General features: G+C 39.5%; 1 protein-coding gene across 1 annotated transcript in view; it reads right to left on the bottom strand.

Moving 5' to 3' along the window:
* Nucleotides 1-20000, bottom strand: part of CadN (Cadherin-N) — a 418643-nt gene that overhangs the window by 217333 nt on the left and 181310 nt on the right. The gene's annotated exons all lie outside the window — the stretch shown is intronic.

The following is a 20000-nucleotide window of genomic DNA, read 5'->3' as shown; positions in this document are numbered from 1 at the left end:
CTGTCCGTTCAAGACAGCAAATCACTGTCCAGGTTGGGCTGTTTGCCTGTCCGTTCAAGACAGCAAATCACTGTCCAGGTTGGGCTGTTTGCCTGTCCGTTCAAGACAGCAAATCACTGTCCAGGTTGGGCTGTTTGCCTGTCCGTTCAAGATAATAACTGTCCAGGTTGGGCTGTTTGCCTGTCCGTCAAGATAATAACTGTCCAGGTTGGGCTGTTTGCCTGTCCGTCAAGATAATAACTGTCCAGGTTGGGCTGTTTGCCTGTCCGTTCAAGACAGCAAATCACTGTCCAGGTTGGGCTGTTTGCCTGTCCGTTCAAGACAGCAAATCACTGTCCAGGTTGGGCTGTTTGCCTGTCCGTTCAAGACAGCAAATCACTGTCCAGGTTGGGCTGTTTGCCTGTCCGTTCAAGATAATAACTGTCCAGGTTGGGCTGTTTGCCTGTCCGTCAAGATAATAACTGTCCAGGTTGGGCTGTTTGCCTGTCCGTCAAGATAATAACTGTCCAGGTTGGGCTGTTTGCCTGTCCGTTCAAGACAGCAAATCACTGTCCAGGTTGGGCTGTTTGCCTGTCCGTTCAAGATAATAACTGTCCAGGTTGGGCTGTTTGCCTGTCCGTCAAGATAATAACTGTCCAGGTTGGGCTGTTTGCCTGTCCGTCAAGATAATAACTGTCCAGGTTGGGCTGTTTGCCTGTCCGTCAAGATAATAACTGTCCAGGTTGGGCTGTTTGCCTGTCCGTTCAAGATAATAACTGTCCAGGTTGGGCTGTTTGCCTGTCCGTTCAAGATAATAACTGTCCAGGTTGGGCTGTTTGCCTGTCCGTTCAGGATCGGAAATCACTGCCCTGCCCTCGAACGCACGGGAGATAACGAAAACCCAGGCAACCAGTCTTCCCACTGAGAGAGAGAGAGAGAGAGAGAGAGAGAGAGAGAGAGAGAGAGAGAGAGAGAGAGAGAGAGAGAGAGAGAGAGAGAGGGCCGGTGTTACTTTGTGGATACAGTATTAGAATCATTATCAAATTAGAGTTGGTTGATTAATACTGTGTTCAACATTGTTCCAAAATCATTAACAATGTTATTAGTATTGGCTGATTCTTATTGTGTTCAGTATCAAGTATCAGAATAATTATCAATGTCATTAGGATCCGTTGATTATCACTGTGTTTAACATTGTGTCAAAATCCTTAACAACATTATTAGAACTGGTTGATTTTTAATGTTGTTCAATATGAGCTACAGAACTAGAAAACAGTTCAGGCTAATGTCTGTAAACATCATAAACTTGATCGACGAGATTCTTAGATGTAGTATTGCTATTACCTTAAAATATTCATAACTTTTCCCTAAGTGATTTAAATATTTTTCTTAATATGTCACGAGAGCTGCAATAAAATGAAATTGTCGCAGATTCAGCAAGTATTTTTTTTTTAAATAAACAACAACTAAACATTCCTATAAAAAAAAATACGTTTATTATTAAGCGTTTCATTTCACCACCCACCTTGCTCCTTAGAACTGTATAAACAAACCATTAAAAAAACCCACAAACAATCTATGAAACACAAACAAAAAACTTTCTTCCCAGAGAACGCAGTTACCACATAGCCCCCCAACAGGGACTTCCTCTTTCCCCCCCCCCCCCCCACAAGCCCTATAAATATAAATCACACTCGTACACTTGCATTCCCAAATAACAAGGGGGCACTCTTTCTGCAGATGATGTATCCTGTTATCTCTTTCTTTCGCAATAAAATTCGCATCAAGAGACGGATGCAACAGGGATTAGGCTCCCCATTAAGCACCGCCTCTGTCATGATGAGGAAGGATCAGTTAAGGAACGGCCAAGGTTGTATATGTATATATATACTGTATACACACACACACACACACACACACACATATATATATATATATATATATATATATATATATATATATATATATATATATATATATATATACATACACACACTTGTCATTTTCTTTTTAAATATTTTCCTTAACCTATACTCAAAAATAGATCCATCCCAATAATGTCTTAATTCTCTTGGCCATTTTTCATTTCTTATTCACCAAAAGTAACCTTTCAACGTTCCTTTTATATGAAAATCGGAATAACTTCCAATAATGTAATTCGTCCACTTTACACATCCACGTGACCTCTCCCTACATAATCTATCACAACGGAGAGGGCCAGGCGTTCTCACAAATCGTTCTACCTTTACCTATTCACACACTTCGTCACAACAGATTACATACTTCCCAACAGCATCACTAAGCTACATCACTACTCAGCGAAATAAACTAATATAGGAAAATAATCGAGTAACGTCACTGCATGATACCTGTTTTGTAGGAGCAGTGAATAATATAGTCTCCTGACTGTATACCATCACAAGTCAGCACCATTATCTTCATCCCCACTGCTATCCTTAAGCTAAGGATTGAATTGCATTGAATATAGAATATAGGCCAAAGGCCAAGCACTGGGACCTATGAGGTCATTCAGCGCAGAAACGGAAATTGACAGCAAAAGGTTTGAAAGGTGCAACAGGAGGAAAACCTCGCAGTTGCACTATGAATCAATTGTTAGGAGAGGGTGGAAAGTAAGATGGAAGAAAGAGAATATGAAAGGGGGTATAGTAAAAGGAACGAAAGGGGTTGCAGCTAGGGGCCGATGGCACGCTACAAAGAACCTTAAGGTAAGGGGTCGGTTGCCTTCATACGTCTTCTCCAACCATTTCTGTCGAAAGCATCTCCCTCGGCTAAACCCTTCTCTTCCAAATCTCCTTTCACTTTATCAAGTCAGCTAAACAAGTCAACATAAAAAATAATACCGTCGTATACCACTCAAGTATAATGGTTGTATATTCCATTACTGGCTTGAATAAGTTGCTAAAAGTTCAAGTTACATCATCACAGGATGAAACGACCCAGGAATATAGCTACCTACAGCTAAGGACATCCTGAAAGCTCTTTAAGCTAGGATAATCCAGTAAGTCCCTAGCACAAAATGAATATAGTGCAGGGCAGGAGGACAGGCTCTCAACCTGAGAGAGAGAGAGAGAGAGAGAGAGAGAGAGAGAGAGAGAGAGAGAGAGAGAGATATGGTATTACATCAGAGAAGGTCACCGGGACGCCAAAATGTCACATGCATACCATATGCAAAGAACAAGCTCAGACAGCGCCGCTCTCAGCCATCAATATTTCGGTCCTGTGGGGTGGGGGTGGGGGTGGGTGGAGGGTTGGGGATGGGGGGGAGTTTGATTCTCTCACTCAAATATGTGCGCCTCCTCCACAGAGAGAGAGAGAGAGAGAGAGAGAGAGAGTCTATCTTCTATATTTCGGTCCTGTGGGGGTTGATTCTCTCACTCAAAGACCTGCGCCTCCTCCTCCTTCTCCTCCTCCTCCTCCTCCTCCTCCTTCGAGAGAGAGAGAGAGAGAGAGAGAGAGAGAGAGAGAGAGAGAGAGAGAGAGAGAGAGTCAAGTCTATCTCCTGTTCCAAATACCTGTCCTTCCACGTAGCTCACAGGAGCGATAGAAAGGGGAGAAAAAACCTTTCATCTTGACTTCAATTGAAAAGGCTCCGATAAGCTCTTGAAGACCATTTCTTAACAGGGATAATCTTCAACAAGAGGTCGACAGAAAGTAAAATAATTCGGGCGAGTGTAAAAGGGCGCTTAAAAGGGTCACCTCCACCAATTCTTATATAGAACATTTTTTTTATCGATGAATAATCCCCAAAACTGTAATCCCTTCATAAAGGTAATCTACAATACCACTTTAATTGTATCAAGTGTCCACCTCACCTTAATCTCGTTCTATACATAAGTAAAATTAATTTAAGTTATAAACTTTAGTAGTAGGAGCCTTTGATAAGAATTCGCAGTTCATAGCTTCCGTGTACTGTCACTGACAATCTAATTTAATAACATTATCAAAATTCAATTAGTGGGACAATTTGACATTTCTAAACGTATCTTCTAATGTTCATGTTTTAATAATCTGACAGAAATTCTAACACATTCAACGGAACTTCAAGACAATTAACATAACACACTATAATACAGTTTTGACAACAGAACAGAAGTTTAAAAACTGCTACAGAAATTCCAAAACACTCTTATCAGAACTTTAAGCCAGTTAGCATCACGCACAATAATAATACAGTAGTTCCGACAAAGGACATTCAAACCAACCCAAATCTGTAAATGATTTTTACCACTCCAACAGATACTTTCGGTCTTTCCCTCAGACCTGTAACAATCAACTGCAGTTCCGTTGAACATGTTCGGCCCCTGTTCAAAAGGTTCGACACACTACAAGAGTTCACCCGGAGACAAGGAAGGCCATTTTAAAGGCACTTCTCTTCAAGCACCGGGCTTCCAGCTAGAGCTGACGTCAGAGGCATTCAAGCTGACATTGGATACCATGACGAACATCATCATCATCATCGAGGCAGAGAGTCAGTTTCATAACACTGCGCAAAGAAAGAGTTGCCACTTTACGCGATCGTCAATCAGTGCAAAATTGATGATGATTACCAAAGACGAAAGGAGCTGACAGTTTCGTGGGAAGATTGATTACCAAGAATATTTGTTAATTAGTGTAATCAGAGAGAAAAGGGGACTTACATAAAATACATGAGTACCAACATTCTGGAGAACAGAATAGAACAGAGTAGAGAATTTAGGTCAAAGGCCAAGAGCTGGGACCTATGAGGTCATTCAGCGCTGAAACGGGAATTGACAATAAACGGTTTGACAGGTGGAACAGGAGAAAAACCTCGCAGTTGCACTATGAATCAGCTGTTAAGAGAGGGTGGAGGAAAGTAAGATGGAAGAAAGAATATCCGATTACCCAGAATATTTGTTAATTAGTATAAACTAAGAGAAAAGGGGACTTTCGAAAAAATACATTCTGTCATGAGTGACAACATCCTGGAGGGTCCAGTTAAAAAACTTAAAACTAATGATTTTTTACCACAGGTCGTGACCTTGGCACCACACGCAATAGAAACTTTCTACATCAAACTATACATCCATACGATGTTACAGTCATTCATAAGGTCATCCAATTATACATCCATACATTTCTACATTCTTTCCTAAGGTCATCAAATTATACATCTATATATTTCTATATTTATTCATTCCTACGGTTATCAAACTACATATTTATATATTTCTACATTTATTCATTCCTACGGTCATCAAACTACACATCTATATATTTCTACATTTATTCATTCCTAACGTCATCAAACTAAACACCCATACATTTCTACATTTATTCATTTCTAAGGTCATCAAACTATACATCCATACATTTCTACATTTATTCATTCCTAAGGTCATCAAACTATACATCCATACATTTCTACATTCATTCATTCCTAAGGTCATCAAACTATACACCCAAACATTTCTACATTCATTCATCCCTAAGGTCATCAAACTATACATCCATACATTTCTACATTAATTTATTCCTGAGGTAAGTACCGCAACTCATCAAAATAAACAAAACTGAAAAAAGCCAGGGAAAACATGAAGAGGGTGCCGGGTGCCGGCATCTAAAGCTGTGCCGCTTCCAAGGGATGGGTGAGAGAACTGGTTTTGACAGCTAAATGAAACAAAGACGACAGTATCAAAACACGTGACCCAGAATGTGCGCGAAAGTTCATGGCGTCTGTGTCAAAAGTAAGGTCAATGTCCACATTGAGATGACTGGTATAATAATTATGGCTGTATTTCTAAATATACTACAATACACTAATATAAAACTATTAAAAAATACACACATAAAACTATATGTTATATTTAATACAGTAAACATCGAGAGAGAGAGAGAGAGAGAGAGAGAGAGAGAGAGAGAGAGAGAGAGAGAGCGCAACTATAGTATGTACATAAACTCTTTAACTCATATTCAATAGTGTACATCCAACGAGAGAGAGAGAGAGAGAGAGAGAGAGAGAGAGAGAGAGAGAGAGAGAGAGAGAGAGAAACTATACATGTGGAACTCTTCAACTTTTCATATTCACTACAGTGCATATCTTGAGAGAGAGAGAGAGAGAGAGAGAGAGAGAGAGAGAGAGAGAGAGAGAGAGAGAGAATAAGCCACCAAGCATAAGAACAAAATGAAGACGGTCACGTGTTCGGGTCTGTAGTAGTGGCTCATCTCCCAGCCACCCCCCACAACCTCCATCCCACTCCCCCTCCCCCTCCGTAGCCGCCAACCACCACAAACTCTTGGTATTGACCCAGCCTCCCATCATCAGACATTCCTCCCCTCCACTACCAACACCCAGCCTACCCACAATCCTCCCACCACACCACCACTACGGGTGAAACACGCGCACGCACTACATATTAAAAGAATTTAACTACACACACACAAACACATTCTCATTCAACTGAAAGTTTTATTTTTTCTGTTGTATTAATGTCTCTGTTGATTAGAATTGTGGGAGAATATTCTTTATTTAAATTCTCGTTTCTTTAAGGAACTTAATTTCCAAAGCTATAGCATAATTCAACTCTACTGTATTAGTGATTATTATTATTATTATTATTATTATTATTATTATTATTATTATTCAGAAGATGAAAACTATTCATTCGGAATAAGCCAACAGAGGTTACTGACTTGAAATTCAGTTTTGCAAAGAATATGGTGTTTATCGAAAGAAGCAACAAAAGGTAACAGGAAATACTGGAAGAAGGGATCAATTATTAGAAAAGAAAAAATAAATTAACAAAATAAACAAAACAGATAAAAATGTAAGCAAATCATAAAATACAAGGAAAATTATTTTAGGGTAGAAAGCTGCTACCTGCATCAAAACTGCTGTGTGTTTTTCTATTATTACACTGCTGTTTATCAAAGTGAATTCTTAGGTTATGAATGTACTAAATCAATTCATTAACGATGCTTCAATTTATTGATATCCCCTTGTGCCTTCAACCTTCCGTCTACTGAAAACTTCTCAAATTCTCTCTCCCTCTCTTATTCACATTACAGTTTATCTCACATGACAGTTTATCTCTCAATCTCTTTTCACATTGCAAGTTATCTCTCTCTTATTCACATTATAATTTCTCTCTCATTCATATTATAGTTTACCTCTCTCTCTCTCCCCCTCTCTTACTCATATTAAAGTTTATCTATCTCTTATTCACATTACAATTTATCTCTCTCTCTTAAGCACACCAAAGTTTCTCTCTCTATCTATCTCTTATTCACATCACAATTTATCGCTCTCTCTCTTTCTCTCTCTTAATCACATTAAAGTTTATCTCTCTATCTACCTCTTATTCACATTACAATGTCTCTGTCTCTGTCTCTCTCTCTCTCTCTCTCTCTCTCTCTCTCTCTCTCTCTCTCTCTCTCTCTTATTCACATTACAAGTTATATCTCTCTTATTTCCCCTTCCCACGTTCGAAATTGTCTCGTCTAAGACCACTTACTGGCAATTTCCAGCATCTTGCTTACCCTAGCCGTCACCAGGACGTTCCAGGAAGGATCCTCTCATTCTTCCAGGATATCAAATCCCTCTCGAACGCCACTGGCCCTCACTCGCGCCCTGCTAATAACCGTCCACAACAACAATCTCCACCTTCCCAGCACCCCTCCCCCCCACCCCCTATTTATATGGCAATTCCAGAGGCCCCTTTTTCTCCCTCCTATAAAATGTATTTGTTACATTCCTTCTACCCTTCCCCTCTCTGCGTCGCGTTTATTTCTCCTCTTTCTGTAGTACTGTACAAGGTCCTTGTTCTAGGAAACACCCCCCCCCCTCTCTCTCTCTCTCTCTCTCTGTCACACTTTATATCTCGTTCTCTCTCTTATTGACAACTTCTCTCTCTCTCTCACTCACATCAAAATCTCTCTCTCTCTCTTATTCAAACAACAATTTCTCTCTCTCTCTCTCTCGTATTCACATTGCAATTTATATATCTCTCTCTTTCTCTCTCTCTCTCTCTCTCTCTCTCTCTCTCTCTCTCTCTCTCATTCACATAACAATCAATCTCTCTCTTACTCAAGCTGCAATCTCTCTCTAGTATTCACACTGCAATTGATCTCTCTCTCTCATATCATACTTTATCCCTCGCTCTCTCTTATTGACATAATTTCTCTCTCTCACAATACAATTAATCTCTCTCTCTTATTGACTTTACAATTTCTCTCGTTCTTATTCACATTGCAATTCATCTCTCTCTCTCTCTCTCTCATATTATACTTTATCTCTCGCTCTCTCTTATTGACATAATCTCTCTCTCTCTCTCTCTCTCTCTCTCTCTCTCTCTCTCTCTCTCTCTCTCTCTCTCTCTCAGTCACATCACAAGTAATCTCTCTCTCTTATCCACTTTACAATTTCTCTCGCTCTTATTCACATTGCAATTTATCTCTCTCTCTCTCTCTCTCTCTCTCTCTCTCTCTCTCTCTCTCTCTCTCTCTCTCTCTCTCTCTCTCATTGCAATTTCCTGCTTTCCGGATTCCAATTTCTTTCCTCCCTACACATCGTCCGTGCGGGGCATCATCATCATCATCATCCTCCTCTTCCTTCGCATTACAGAAGGAACTCCGGCAATATCGGGATTGCTTCTGCTTCTCCTGCTGGTGGTGGTGGTGGTGGCGCTCGCTACTCGAGGCAGGGCAGGAAATTAAGGCGAGGGTGTGCGTATACAACAACTGATGCCTCATTTTTCACCATTAGCCTTCCGACGGGAGGAGGAGGCGCAGGAGATGGGAGGCAGAGAGGAAGAGAAAAGAAAGGATGGGGGAGGAGGAGGAGGAGGAGGGGGGGAAGACGGAGGGGGGGGGGTTGAGAGGAACGAATAGGAACGGGACACGATGGTAGATGTGAGCGGAGAAAATACAAGACGAAAACAAAAAACAGGACAAAATGAGAGAGAGAGAGAGAGAGAGAGAGAGAGAGAGAGAGAGAGAGAGGGTGGAGAATGACTAAAAGGAACGGGCCACAGGGGGGAAAAAATGTAAGGGCAAAACAGAAAACAGGAAAAAATGAGGGTCTAATGAGAGAGAGAGAGAGAGAGAGAGAGAGAGAGAGTCGAAGTTTTAACCAAGACAAACTACCTTTAATCTAAATAAAGAAAGTAACAGCAATAATCAATTAGCAATAGTTAACATAACATTGAGAAAAATATATTACAGCACCCTCAAAAAAAAAAAAAAAAAAAAAAAAAAAAAAGTTACTGACTGGATAGGAACGGGAAAAGAAACGACACCGCAGGAAAAAATCTAACTCAATCAATGTCTACGACGCAGGAACTTACCTACGGTACATCCACCTCAGACACGTCAACTACAGATACCCTCTTGAGGAACTTACCTGAAAAGAACAAAAAGACAACCAAATTAACACCATTAAATATGAAGTCATTTAATAATAATAATAATAATATTAACAATAACAATTTATGAATAGTCATTTAATATAATAATAGTAATATTAACAATAACAATTATCAGTATCGTAAACGCAACATAATACCAATGTTGAACCTCTTTACACTTCAACAGTTATAAAATTAATGACTCAACAACATATGATTATTTAATCAGTAAATACATAAACGCAGATGAAACAGCCACGCGTATATGAATGGAATATAAAGTTTAGGCCAAAAGCCACGCGCTGGGAATTATTGAGGTCATTCAGCAATGAAAAAAGAAATTGAGGGTAAAAAAGGTTTTAAAAGTGTAACAAGAAGAGAGCCTCGCAGTTGCACTATGGAAACAACTGTTAGGAGAGGGTTGAGGAAAGTAAGATAGAAGAAAGAGATGAATGAAAGGGACGCTCCAAAGAACCTTAAGTAATGCCTACGGTGAACCGTGTGAGATGCACTGATGGCACTATCCCCCTACGTAAGCCACGCGTATACGAGTCAATAAGCTCCAAATAAAACTGTTCACTTGGTAACTTTCGTCTACACATTTTCTTTTAATGTGAAACAAACATATTTGGGGATTGTTGCTATTACCGTAATCGGCTACTGATTCATAGTGCAACTGCTTTGAGGTTTTCCTCCTGTTACACCTTTCAAACCTTTAACTGTCAATTTCCGTTTCAGCGCTGAATGACCTCATAGGTCCCATTGCTTGGCCTTTGGCCTAAATTCTATATTCAATTCAATTCAATGCAAGAAGTGTTAACGAGAGCCCCTTCTGATTCGATGCCTAAACATAACTCTTGGAAAAGATGGGGATTCAACGACCCAAGAAACACACAAAGCGTCAGAGTCCATATCACAAAGTGAAAGGTAACAAGGAATTCAAAGTGGGTGCCTTCTACACTGTACGAAGAAAGCACAGAGCTACGGAGATTGTGGGCAATGGTGGCATCATGCCACAATCCGGTAACTCTTGTTTAAATAACAAACATTGCTCCTGGCAGCTGCTAAATAACCCATAACAAAAACACATCCTCCGTTTGTCTTGAGCGGTTAAGAAAATAGCCACTGCAGAAAACCCAAGTCTATGCCAATAAATAAATAAATAAAACAAATAAATATAAACTTGGTTTCTACAGTGGCTAAATAAGTACCAAAATGTCGTTCGTCTTCTAACTAGAGATGGAACAATGTAAATCGTTACTGCTACGGCCCACGGTCAGTAATTTGACAATAGCCCATACACATTTCTTTACTGGTTTGCCCCAAGTCTCACAGCTATTCCTCCAGAATACTGTCAGAAGTTGTACCCCTATTTTTCTGTTTACAGGCCCAGGTAGCCATTCTCCGAGAGAGAGAGAGAGAGAGAGAGAGAGAGAGAGAGAGAGAGAGAGAGAGAGAGAGAGAGCTACAAAACAAGAAGGAACCTAGCATGCAAGGGAGCCAACAAATCATTAATTGCTCTGGAGGAGTCCCTCATTGGAGGCTTTGTAAAGACGAGGCCTCCTCGATCTATAAGCTCATGTCAAGAACTCGTTTAAGGAACTTGAGATTTCCAGGAATAAATCTGATGCCCATCTCATTATGCGTATGGAAAAAAAGAAAGGGACGGAGAAGGAGAAGGAGGAGGAGGAAGAAGAAGAAGCAGCAAGGACAGACTGGGGGGAACAGAATGGGAGGAAGAGGGAGCGCTTACAAGGGGCCGACGCCCCCTCCTTAATAACAGGCCTTCGAGAATGTACCTTCACGCACGCAACACACGCAGCAGGGACAAATTTCATCGTCAACTCCCCTACGTCTGTCAATGTCAACTCCCCTCACTGGAAAAGAAATGAAAAAAGCCGTGGGCGTGTATTTGTGAGGGGGGGGAGGAGGGGATGAAAGCAGGGGGAGAGGAGGAGAGGGAGGGATAGGGAGAGGGGGAGGAACAGGGGACATTCTTGTTGGCAAACAGAGACACGTTTCTTCTTTACAAAGTTTGTGTCTCTCTCTCTCTCTCTCTCTCTCTCTCTCTCTCTCTCTCTCTCTCTCTCTCTCTCTCCAAGAATGGCAACTCCTTCAACTCACCATTATCACTGTAATTGACGTGTCGATACTGACATATCAAATATTATCGAAGAATATAAGAAAAAAAAGCTAGACAATTTTACGATAAGCCTAAAACAATTGGTTCTCGTCTCCGTCGCTGACGTAGTGTAAATAATGCCTAACAAAAAAAAAAAAAAAAATCATGTAACTCATCACTATTTACTACTATTATTATTATTATTATTATTACTCAGAAGATGCACCCAGTTCATATGAAACAAGCCCACAGGGGCCACTGACTAGAAATTCAAGCTCCCAAAGAATGTGTGTTCATTTGAAAGAAGTAACAGAAGATAATAGGAGATACAGTTACTAAAATAAATAAAAATGAAAAATAAAAAATAGTACATCATTCACTATAAATACTGCCCATGTATATAGGATCCAAAATAGGCATAATATCACCAAAAGATCTGTTGCTTTCCTGTTCTTAACCTACCACAGTTATTTCCAGTAAAAATTCCATCTGTCCAGCCGAACCTAGACAACAGAGCTACAAGAATCCTTAGAAAAAACTCTGATCTTGTTACTGCCACAGAATCTCACACCCATAAACAAAAGGGGCTAAATGAGATGAAAAAGAAATCATATAAACTGGACAGGCTTCCTATTCCTGTCATCTGACCTTGAATGAGAAGAGGACAAATCTTTTATCTAAAATGGAAAAGCTTCCTATTCCTGCCATGTTCCCTTCGGGAACAGATCTACTCACTGAAACCGATATGTAAATTCAATATTAATAGTGTTTGCATAAAGGCACAACATGAAAAGAAATTTACATGAAAATGTCGCTCATAATCGTAACAACAGGGTCCAGAGAGTCCACCAAGATTTGCATTTAAATCAACGGAAAAAAAAAAAAAAATCACCGGAATTCAAGAGATTAATCTTTTGCATATGTCTGACGTCCTCGGAAAATTTTTTTCTTCAACCATCAGCAATTTTTCTAAAGCTGAAGTCTCGGAAGTCTCAGATTCGGAAGTTTACAAATAATCTTGAAAGTATTTGTCGTATGTCCGTGGCTGTCTTATTGTTTGGCAGGTCCGAGTTTGCAGGTCTAAAACAATCCTCTTGTTCTCTTTCCGCCTCACCAAAGCACGTAATCAGAGGCCCGCGCTGGCGTCGGCTTAATTGAAACCAACTAACGTAGTTACCGCTGGAATGAAGCGTCTGGAAAATGGGATAACAATGCACCTTACAAATTAAAAAGAATTGGTGTGTAAAGGAAAAATATATAATAAGCGGTGTGAAGTATTATGAAAGCGGTTCTTGCGTTTTATTTTTTTTTTTTTGTTTTTTTTTTTTGTTAAACCACCCATTGCATCATTCTACAAAAAATTACGTTAACAGGCCAAATAATCTTGCTTGGACCGAAACAAAGATACGACGTCCTATGCCCTTATTTCCTAAACTTCAAAATGCCCAACTGATGCCCCCCCTCTCTCTCTCTCTCTCTCTCTCTCTCTCTCTCTCTCACACACACACACACACAATGACACACATACCATGATCCTTATCAGCTGTATTTCAAGTAACGAGAGAGAGAGAGAGAGAGAGAGAGAGAGAGAGAGAGAGAGAGAGAGAGAGAGAGAGAGAGAGAGAGAGAGAGAGAGATATTCAAGTATACATGAGAATATCATTAGATAATTTCAAGTAAGAGAGAGAGAGAGAGAGAGAGAGAGAGAGAGAGAGAGAGAGAGAGAGAAATATTCAAGTATACATGAGAATAACATTAGATAATTTCCAAGTAACGAACGAGAGAGAGAGAGAGAGAGAGAGAGATTCAAGTATACATGAGAATATCATTAGATAATTTCCAAGTAAGAGAGAGAGAGAGAGAGAGAGAGAGACTCTCATTCAATCTGCAGCAAACAAGGTAACTGGATGTCAAAGGACCTAAGACTACAGGATTAAATCCTTCATCCGCCCCGCGCCTTTGACAGTTGCGGCCACCAGGAAAGAGAAGGAAGACGGGTGAAAGACGTGGAAGACAGGAAGACAGGAGGAGGCACACGAGGAAGACAACAGAAGACTGAAAGACGAGGAAGCCAGGAAGTTGACAGGGAGGACAAAATCGTTACATGGAATTGCCCTGGAATTTTTTTTTTTTTTTATATAAACACATTATACTCCGCACTATAACTACATTGGGGTTATTAAAAAATGACATGGGTGTCTGGTAAAAAGTGACCAGTAGATTCTATGTGTATGTATGTATGTATTAGTGTGTGTGTATGTATATGTATTTGTATGTATATATATATATATATATATATATATATATATATATATATATATATATATATATATATATATATATATATATATATATGGACAAGTGCTTTGTATAACTTTTCGACTGTCAGCCATATTAATGTTTCCAGCGAGTATGCTGAATAGCAGCTGCCCATAAAAACATTTCTGCACGACGTAAAAAATAAACGACCGAGTTTCATGAACAATTTAAAATTACACGAAAGAATCAACAGTTCATTGCTAAAACACCATAAAGTTGAACAGGTCCCTCTCTGAAATAGCACCACCCAGCTGAAGAAAAAAAATGTTTTTTTCAATTTTTTTTTTCACTATTGATAAAAATGCACTGGGAGCTTAACGGGAGGCCATTAGGCATTTGGTGGGCTGTCCAGGGATAAAAAAATAAAAATAAAAAAAACATTGGTAGGAAAACAACGTAAAGTCTGGAGGTACGGGGGAGCTTGGAAAGACTGGTTTCCGGAGCTGCAAATGATTCCGGAGACCATACATTAGGAGAGTCTGACTCCCTAATTATTAAGGAAAACCCACACAAAGACGATGACTAATCAGGAAAAGGTTTTTGGCCCTTTTTCCACCAACACCCACCCTCACAAACACCAGGCAAGAACCCCACACAAACACAGACGCAAAAAATTGCCGGCAGCCATCAAAAACTATTTTTTTCGGGAAGGATACGCGTTCCCTTTTCTCTCTCCCCCTCTCTCTTTTCCCGGCCTTCAAATAAATATACGGTCGGTGTTCCCTCGAAGCAGGAGGAGGAGGAGGAGGAGGAGGAGGAGGAGGAGGAAAGCTGACATAAACGACCATTTGAGGAAAACAATAAGAATTCAGACAGTAACCACACACAAAGCTTCCCCGCCCCCAAACTCGTCGTTACCTTTAAGTGCCAATTTTTACCCTCAGTGGCACCCACTTCCCACGAAACGCCTATAGGCCTAAAGACGATCGTTTCCTAGGCTAAAAATATCAGCCTCGCCAAGACAAATACATTTAACATCAACGAAAAAAGAAAGTAATTTTGGCGAAGGAATTTCTTTTGTCGATTTTAGACAAAGTGTCATTTGCGGTACTGCAGAGTTCAGGACTAGACACAACAACTGTCAAATACCATTAATCGTCAGATAACCTAAAAGACAAGAGATGAGAAAGAGAAATATTTTCTTATAGTAAAGCAGACCTACCTCTCTCTCTCTCTCTCTCTCTCTCTCTCTCTCTCTCTCTCTATATATATATATATATATATATATATATATATATATATATATATATATATATATATATATTATATAGTAGAGGAATTTTATATACATATATATATATATATATATATATATATATATATATATATATATTATAGTAGTGGAATGTTTTATATACATATATATATATATATATATATATATATATATATACTGTACTATATTATATATATGCATATAAAAATTCCGCTGATATTTTTTGCTGAAGATTGATAAAAGCGGCGAGGTTATACCTGCCACGGCAGGCCTCATCAGCCTGAAAGGTGATGCACAGCCCTATTTCCATATTCCTGTCGTTTTCGCGACTTTTTTTTTCAAGTCCCACGAAAATTTATCATCATCTGAAGCTGTAGTAGGACCACCTCTTGGATCAACTTACAAAATTACGTTTAGCCCAAATTTCATCCAGAAATAGATGAAATCTCGTTTTGGAAGAACTGAGTAAAAGATGCTTGGCATGAATTTTTGTCAGCAACGCGAAAAGAGATTACTGAATAATTCTCAGGGCTGAGGGTGTGGGAACAGCTAATATGAATTTATGGGTGACAGATTAACTCCAAGGTAACTGGGCTTGACAAATTATTCATTTAAAAACTGCACGATTAATCACTAGAACCTTACTGACAGGACAGTCACCAACATCTCTATGGCAAAATTAAACCAGACACACTCATATTCCCAAGTTGCCAGATTTAACTGCATTAACATACGGGAAAAACACGGCTGCATTTTAACCTTAAGGAGAAATATGCGGACCCACATTCTGTGCATTCTGGCGGACGGGTTAGAAATAGTGTATTCACTTTGGGCGGGAGGAGGAGGAGGAGGAGGAGGAGGAGGAGGAGGAGGAGGAGGAGGAGGAGGAGGAGGAGGAGGAGGAGCAAGCGTATATCGAGACACAAACACAGCCCAAGAAGCGCTTGTAAATAGTTGCGAAGTTACTTCACGTGTCTTCTGGGGTCTTGGCACAGTCGACCGACAATGGCACTCACTTCCCCCCGTGTAGTGTACAGAATGTATCCTCTCTCTCTCTCTCTCTCTCTCTCTCTCTCTCTCTCTCTCTCTCTCTCTCTCTCATACACATACAAGCACACGCATACACACGCACATAACCACACAAAAAAATTGTACATATAAATATGCATCTATATCAAAAGACGAAAAAAAAAAACCATCTAGTCATATTTATATGTAGTATTTAAATACTGACATCGTCAATATATTATTCAAAAGGGATCTCACAAGTTTTCCTTGTAATACTACTCTGCTGCAGTAGAATTTTAATCTCCCTGACACTCTCTCTCTCTCTCTCTCTCTCTCTCTCTCTCTCTCTCTCTCTCTCTCTCTCTCTCTCTCTCTCTCTCTCACTTACATACACACAGATACACAAGAAAATATGTAAAGGCATTTATGGCAGCATGCATATCAAAAACTTATTAAAAAATCTAGTAATATTAATGTGTAGTAGTAGTGAAAATACTGATATCGTCAATATGTTAATGATATAGGAATTGTATAAAATTTACTTAAATACAACTCTCTATCGCTCTCTCTCTCTCAAAGGCTAGAAAGAACTTGGAAGATTGCAATTAAATTAAAATTCATGTAAAACTATAAGTTAGAATAAAACAAAATTAAAATATATAGTAGCCTAAATAAAAAGCAAAATAAAAAAATACAAATTTCACACTATAATGAAAGTTTATTTTCACTAAAAACAGCAAATTTATTTATATCACAATTATTGCCAAGTACCTCACTCATGGACCTGCCATTTAGTTGGGTAGCTCTTGTCTCTTGGGTAAAAAGTAGGCCGCCAACGAGAGAGAGAGAGAGAGAGAGAGAGAGAGAGAGAGAGAGAGAGAGAGAGAGAGAATTCCAAGTGAACAATGTATAGCAACTCCCGGTAAATGTCACAAGAATTCTCTCGGGGGCCGATTAAAAATAGCTAATTAACGTCAGACGCAGCATCGGGAGCACGCTAGATCTAAAAGGAGCTCACAGCACATACTAAGACTCCGAAAGCAAAGACGGGCCGCTCACAAAGCGCATGAATGCAAAGCGCATTCAACCCAGCACTCCGCGCTTTGCAGTTCAAAGACACCAGAGGGCGCGGACTTCATCACCGCTTTCTTTCATCTTCTGAAGAACATGCGAAGCTGCTGCAGTAGCATTTGTTCTTCAGGTTGAAAGAAGGCACACACTCCTCGGCGCTGCTTTGATGAAAGCACGCCGCCCTTTGTATCTCTAAATGCACAGGGCGCACATTTACACTGGCGTGCTGCTGAAGTGTATGTACTTTTGTCTCTTAAAATGACAAAGTATACACACGAAGTTGAAGAATAATTTGTTATATATATTTATAAATAAATAAATAAATAAATAAATAAATATATATATATAATATATATATATATATATATATATATATATATATATATATATATATATATATATATATAGATATATATATAGTCTCCGTCACTTGGCAGGACAGACTTGGAAGTGTCTATAGTTCCAAACGTAGATGAGATAAATGATAAAAGGGCAATGGAGGAGTCTTAGACATGCCCTTCACACAACCCCTGAAAGAAAAGTGCGTGGTAACATCAGATGGACTACTGTAGGCACCAGAAGAGCTGGAAGACCCAGACCAACTTGGGTAAGAACTATGAGAAAGGAGGCTGGAGAAAAGTGGAGATCTGTGGAAGACAAAGCACAAGGAAGGAATGATTGGTAGAATTTAATGAAGTCCCTTTGTGTCCTGCGACGCTAGAGCCGATGATAGTGAGCTTGTATTTATTTCTTCTATACTGTCATGTGAAGCAACGTTTCAATGGGAAAACATAATACGTGAAATTCCTCCAAAAACAAATTTCAACATGGAGATAAAAATATTTTGTTACGTATAAAAAGTATCTTGAAACTTTTACGTGCAATTTCATTGTTTTATATACATATACATGTGTGTATGTATGTATGTATGTATATATATATACATACATACATATAATATATATACATATACATACATACATACATATATATATATATATATATATATATATATATATATATATATATATATATATATATATATATATACATATACATAAGTACTTTTTCTGTGAATGCCTTTCTTAGCCACTCCTCGGCCTTAGCAGGGTCGCCTGAAGGGATACACAACTGCAAGATTAACTTTTGCTGAAGTTTGGGTGGTATCCGACTGGAAGTACAATTGGGAAGGGAGAGGGGAGGGCGGCTCCTAAAAAGCAAATCTAATTAAACAAATCCCCCCCTCCCCCAACTCAATCTCTCTCTCTCTCTCTCTCTCTCTCTCTCATCGTCTAAGGAAAGAATCAGAATCAAGAATTCAGATTAAATTCATTTCCTCGGCCATTATTTCGTCCCTAGGTCGGACGAAAACGAAACGGCAGGTTATCAGGCACCACAAATCCTCCTCAAATTAAATTCCTCACAAGACCAGGAGTGTCGAGATGAGGAGAAATGTCTTTAGGGACGTAATTCTGACAGCGGGAAGATCGTGATAATGGCAGGAGGCCTAACGTCTACAGATTGCAGCACATAATCGACCTTATTTACCATGTTTATATGAGCGAATGAAAGTAAGTTAGCAAGACGAAGGCAAGGAGGATGAAGGAAAAGACAGGATGTCCTCCCAAGGGCAGCAGGCGAATCAAGAGATCATGCGAGGGCGTGGATAGAGGGGAGCACAAGCAGTGCCCTCCACAGCGTACAGGAAGGGGCGTCCGACCATAGCAGAGGAGATGCCTGTCAGTAAGCACCAGGGTTGAAGCTGCGATAATGACCGTAGGCAGAGAGGAACCGCCAGCAACGTTCTCCGTAATACTGAGGAAAAGCGGGGCCTCAAATGCAGCAAGGCCTTCAGAACGAGTAAAACCTCCAGCTCACTGACGTCCTGCAGTAATATGGTCAGCGTAACCTCCACGTTAAGAAGCCGAAAACACAGTCTTCTCTTCAGCCAACGGTCCCCAAAAACGTGAGGAAACCTACAGGAACCCACCAAACAAGCATCCAGCCATATAAATACATGGAAAGAGAAATATCAAATCCCATGGGCGAGGTACCACTTAAATATTAACAACCTTCGGTGGGAGCTAAAAGAACCTTAACCATTTTTTCTTGTGGCAAGAAAAAATTAAATTGAAATCAACAAAACGGATTTACTTTTTAAAGGCTACGAATAAAAATTAAGAAATTATTACAATATATAATATATATATACTGTATATATATATATATATATATATATATATATATATATATATATATATATATATATATATATATTGTCACTTTGTTGTGTTATTTTATAATTAGTCATTTTATTCTAGTTTTTGTAAAGCATATGAACTGTATTATTATCCATTTAGTTTGTTTTCCTCCTCCCCGGTGGTTTGTCTGTTTAGTAATTGTCACTAATGACCATTCTGTCTTTTCATATTTTTGTGACCGAGTGGTGCTGTCACCATGGCGGTGTCGGAGAGTCTTTCGACTGAAGGAGTCAGTTGATCTCTGAGCCTTATTACTCCTGGTGACTGCTGATTTTGCTACGTAACGCCTGCTTGGATGTACTATTATTTAAAGGATTACACTTCATCCAGCCTCACCCTCGGCTCAGTAAATGTCGAGGGGCTCTCGCTTAGCCAAGGTATAAGTGAATGATATTTTTTGGATTAGTCAGGCGATCTTTGATTGGTCTCATTTGGACGTCCCGAGTTTCCTGGAGGATCATCCTTGTGGACGTAGGATCGCTGTTGGATGGGTCCTATCGAGTACCATAATTATATTCATTTGCCTTCACCACTTCACCCCCTCACTTTTGTCTCTGGACGCAGAGACATATAAGTATCTGAAAAGATCACGGCTATAACTCCAGTGTTACGGTGGACAGCAATATATGATTAAGGAGATC

The sequence above is a fragment of the Macrobrachium rosenbergii genome, chromosome 8, assembly GCF_040412425.1.
Source record: "Macrobrachium rosenbergii isolate ZJJX-2024 chromosome 8, ASM4041242v1, whole genome shotgun sequence".
NCBI lineage: Eukaryota > Metazoa > Arthropoda > Malacostraca > Decapoda > Palaemonidae > Macrobrachium > Macrobrachium rosenbergii.
This window is presented reverse-complemented; position numbering and strand designations above follow the sequence as displayed.